Raw genomic sequence first — 5,188 nt, 5'->3', positions numbered from 1 at the left:
TCCATATGGGAATGAGGGTCTTCACTAGGCATCCCTCCAAATTGACTTCTCTCAACTAATTGTATGAATGCGGATTTGGCAATGAAATTACGGGTTAAATGTGGTGGTGTAGGAGTACCATTTGGTAGGTTCTCCTCGGTTGGTACGGAATGTGATGAAAATTTAGGCATTGTGGGTTGATTTTGTGGTGGGCTTTGTATTGGGTTATCCTCTCCTTCTCTTGCAAAAGGGTTGGTGAACTCAATGTTATTTGGTTTAATGTCCACAATCTCTCCAATACCTACAACTCTTGAAGTACTGTAGATACCCAATATCTGCTGAGACTCCGACAAACACCCGATGATTATCGGACTACAACATGCTTTGGAATCGCGGCATTTGATCGACAGTTCATGTATCGGAAAACTTAAAATGATTTCGAAAATAAAACATTTCAAAACTTTTCAAAAGTACCTGGAGTGTTTAATGCATGACGACGGGGTCGCAATGACACTAACTAGAGTCAAAACCGACACCGGACCAAAAACCGACTCAAAAATTCAAATCCCAACTCCAACAACGATTCAAACCGAGTCAAACACAAAAAACAAACCATTCAAATGCTTGATGCGACCATAATTGGCGCATATTTAGCCCCCGAATTACCATTGTTTCTATGCTTTTTAGTGCTTATTTGGGTCATTTCTTATCTTTAGTTCTTTGTTTTGCATATTCTTTGAGATTTTGATCCCTTGGTAGGAAAGGAGTAAGAATCTTGCATTTTCATGGCAAAACAAGGCTAAATGGATCATATTCAATGACCAAGCATCAAGGAGAGACAAGACTAGAAGGCCTTTGTACATAGCTAAGTAGAAGATCATTGTTGAGAAAGGATCCTTGAGTCCCCAAGGAAATCCCCAAGGATTCTATGAAGAAAAGGGAAGAAAAGAAGAAGGAATGACGCTGTAGAAGAATCCGAACGGATCATCCACGATCCGTCCGTCCGCCAGCCTCAATCCGAGCGTCCTTACCCAGATCCGCTCGGATCCCCCAGTGCCCGATCCCGAGCGTCTTCTGCCTTGATCCGCTCGGATCGTCCATGCCCCATCCGTCCGTCTCGACCTCCATCCGCTCGGATCACAAAGACAAAGATGGTTTCGTCCTTCAAGTTACAAAATGGAGACGCCCTTCTCTCATTGAATACCGAGTCTCCTTGCTCAACTTAAAAAGTGTAATTACTAGTTTAGCCCTTAGTTAACCCTAATGCATCCTCCCTAATTTTCACTATAAATACCCCATTAGTCTAATTAGAGGAGCATGTTCTTCTAATAAATAATTAGAGTAGTTAATATCAATCAAATCTCTCTTCAATATTGTAATCAAGTATTAATCAAGTTTTAATCCAAGTTTTAGTTCCTTAATCTCTCTCTTGTTCTTACTTTATTTTGGGTAATTGAAGATTATTTGGGTTATTATTGGGAGATTGACAACCTCTCAATCTAGGATTCAAGTACTTCTATTATTCTTGCTTTATTATTGGAATCATTAGTAGGTATAATCTCTTAATCCCTTTTTAATTATTGCTAATTACTTTCATTTATTCATCATGTTTCATTATGTTAGTATGATTGACAACCTTTCTAGCATGATCAATATGATAATGAGTGAGTAGTCTCTTAGCTAGGGTTTAATGGGTGATTAGGGGAAACCAATATGGGGATGACTCATGCTTAAATCAATATGCTTTCATATCTTATTTGCTTGCTTGTTTTGATCTTAATACATGCACATGTTATGTTTGATGAAATGCTAAGCCTATGAATCCTTGCATTTATTATCATCTACTATCTCTTCAACTTGACTTGTAAGATATAACCCAACTCGAGTCTTGTTAGACCATGCATGTGTTAAGTAGGGAAGATTAAGTCGACTTGTAGGTGTTGTACAATCCAAGAGATTCGGCTCCGGACCCAAACTTTCCTAGGATTGTAAGATATAACCCAACTCGATCCATCACAACAATAATTGCTTGCTTATAATTTGAGAACATGTTTGTATGATCATATCCCATGAATCCCCTATGAACCCATGACACCCTAGTGCTTTTAATCAATTGTTTACACCCTTATTCTATTTACCTTATTAGTTTATTTTAATTGCTATCTTAGTTTAGTAACCTTCTACATCAACCCAACTTGTGACACCCCTTGACACCGCTAGTAGCAATAGAAATCTTCGTTTTCAATACCCGTCCCTTGGGATCCGACCTTTACTTGCCTCTTTACTAATTTGTAGAGTTGTTTGTGAAGTATAAATTGTGTTTTGTATCGACCATTGACCAACGACCACAATTGCTTAATTTGTGAACTAAATGGCTCCGATCAAAAATGGCGCCGCTGCCGGGGACGGTGTTTAATTGATTTAAGATTTCTTTTGTTATTTTTAGTTGTGTCTTTTTCACCTTGGGGAAGTAAAACTCCTCAAGGTTTGTTCTAATTGTTTTCTAGTTGTTTGATATTTTGCATGTCTAGAAGGTTACAAAGAGATTTGTTACCTTTTGACCGTGAAATCGAAAGAACCTTGACGAATAATAGGAGACTTGTTAGGAGGAATTTGGGAGGTGTTGGTGAAGTTGTCCAACCCACAAGTGAGTTTGTCAATCCTTTCGCAATAGAAGGAGAAGATAACCCATTAAACAATACCACACAAAATCCACCTACAATGCCTAAATTCTCGTCACACTCTATACCCACCGAGGAGGATCTACCAAACGGTACTCCTACCCCACAACATCTTACCGGAAACTTTATTGCCAAGTCCGCCTTCATCCAACTAGTTGAGAGGAGCCAATTCGGGGGCATGCCAAGTGAGGACCCTCATTCTCATATGGAAACATTTTGTGATTATTGTGAAGCTATCTCTCAAACGGGCGTGACTCAAGACCAAATTAGATGGGTCTTATTTCCTTTTTCGTTAATCGGCACCGCAAAGCAATGGTTGAAGGGCCTTGATAAGGCCACTCTTGGAATAGATTCTTGGAAGAAGTTAGCTCTCGCTTTCTACAAAAAATTCTACCCACCGGAAAAGACTAATATGCTAAGAGCTCAAATTACGGGTTTTAAGCAAAGGGATGAAGAATCTTTGTATGAAGCTTGGGAGCGGTTCAAAGGTATTTGTCGCTCATGTCCTCACCATGGACTTAGCGAATGGTTTTTAGTGCAACAATTTTGGAATGGTTTATATGAAGATTCAAGGAACATTCTCAATATGGGATCAAATGGAATGTTCACCGAAGTTGATGACAATCAAACATGGAACAAGATTGAGGAAATGGCGGTCCATAATTCGCAATATAGTAGGCCTCGCAAGGCTACTAGAGGAAAGTATGAAGTGGACACCGTTACTCAATTGGGTGCTCAACTTAGTGCTCACATTGACACTATCAACTTGAAGTTTGAACAAGCTATGGCTAGACTTGAGGAAAGCTCAAAATCATCAAAGCATCATGTCAATGCCTTGACGGCATCCTCATCAATCCCAAGCGGGATATGTGAGAATTGTGGAACCTTAGGTCATGATCAAAGTGAATGTAGGGGAACAACCGAGCAAGTCAATGCTTTCCAAGCTTACAAAAGCGGTACCCCTTATTCAAATTTTTACAATGAAAACACCAAGTTCCATCCAAATCTCTCATACAAGAGCCAAAATGTCCAAAACCCTCAACCAACATACACTCCACCACCCATGAGAAATCAAAATCAAAGACCCTTTTTCAATCAAAACCAAGGTTATCAAAATCAAAATCCATACAATCACCAAAATGACCAAAGTTTTGATGTCCAAAAAGCGGTCCTTCAAATGCAAAAAAATCAACAAGAATTTTTCACTCAAATGCAAAAAGATAGCCAAGCAAAGGATACCACCATCAACAACATTCTAGCTCACACCAAGATGTTGGAAACACAATTGACCCAACTAGCATCTTCAAGCTCACAAAGACAAAAGGGGCAATTACCACCTCAAGGTAATCCCCTAGACATGAAACGGTTAGTGCCATTCACTTGAGAAGTGGTACAAGATATGAAGCACCGAAGGAGCAAGTTGAGGATGAAGTTGTGAGAGCTAGTGAGAATGAAGTTGTGGTGCAAAGTCCCAAAGAAGGGGAATCATCAAAAGAAGAAAATTCAAAGAAGAATGAAGACAAAGCCAAAGAAAAGGAGCCCATTGTGATTAGACTTCCTTTTCCAAGTCGTCAAGCCAAGCCCAAATTTGATGATCAACTTGGAAAGTTCATGGAAATTGTGAAGAACTTAGAAGTCTCAATTCCTTTTACGGAATTAATCAATCACGTTCCGGCCTATGCGAAATACATGAAGGATATTCTCACAAAGAAGAAGTCGATCCGGAAACTTGAGACTATCGCCTTCACTAAGGTGAGTAGTGCCATACTTCAAGGGAGTTCACCTCCAAAGCTAAAGGATCCGGGAAGCTTCTCAATACCGTGTACCATTGGCGACACAACGATCAACAAAGCCTTATGTGATCTAGGGGCTAGTGTGAGTGTCATGCCGTACTCGGTAAGTAAAAGGTTGGGAATGGGAGAGCTTAAGTGCACCAATATCACTCTTCAAATGGCCGATAGATCGACGAAGACACCGCTAGGGATATGGGAAGATGTCCCCGTGCGAATAGGGAAGTTTTTCATCCCGGTGGACTTTGTCATTGTTGATATGGAGGAAGATTCCAACATTCCAATCATCTTAGGAAGACCTTTCCTACACACCGCTGGTGCGGTGATTGATGTGAAACATGGAGAGCTCACTCTAGAAGTGGGAGATGAAAGCATAACTTTTAATCTTGACAAGACCATGAGAGCTCCTCGTTTGCATGAGCCATGCTTCATGATCGATCACTATAGCCTAAGGATGAAAGGAAGAAATCGGAACTCCAATGGAGGAAGAAAGTTGAAGATGCTCCATTCAAAGAGCAAGTGAATTGTGACAAGAAGAGCTTGCATAGCTCATCAAAATCAACCAAGGAAGAAGAAGATGGCCTCATTAGCCAAAAGAAGAATTTGGGAGAGTTGTCTCCATCCAAGCAAGAGATTTTCAATGATCAACTCAATGAAGTTTGTGGTCTTTGGGACGACGAATTTGAAGGGATCTTTAATCCCTACATTGGGCATGCCATCGATCATGATCAACAACAA

The 5,188-nt window shown here is 40.2% G+C and overlaps 1 non-coding gene across 1 annotated transcript; it reads right to left on the bottom strand.

Moving 5' to 3' along the window:
- Positions 1–3,072: 3,072 nt before the first annotated feature.
- On the bottom strand, positions 3,073–3,179 carry LOC141654234 (small nucleolar RNA R71). The gene has a single exon (XR_012547797.1). It is a non-coding gene; the product is annotated as a small nucleolar RNA R71 (small nucleolar RNA).
- Between the last annotated feature and the right edge of the window lie 2,009 nt (positions 3,180–5,188).

Source organism: Silene latifolia, chromosome 4 (genome assembly GCF_048544455.1).
Source record: "Silene latifolia isolate original U9 population chromosome 4, ASM4854445v1, whole genome shotgun sequence".
NCBI lineage: Eukaryota > Viridiplantae > Streptophyta > Magnoliopsida > Caryophyllales > Caryophyllaceae > Silene > Silene latifolia.
This window is presented reverse-complemented; position numbering and strand designations above follow the sequence as displayed.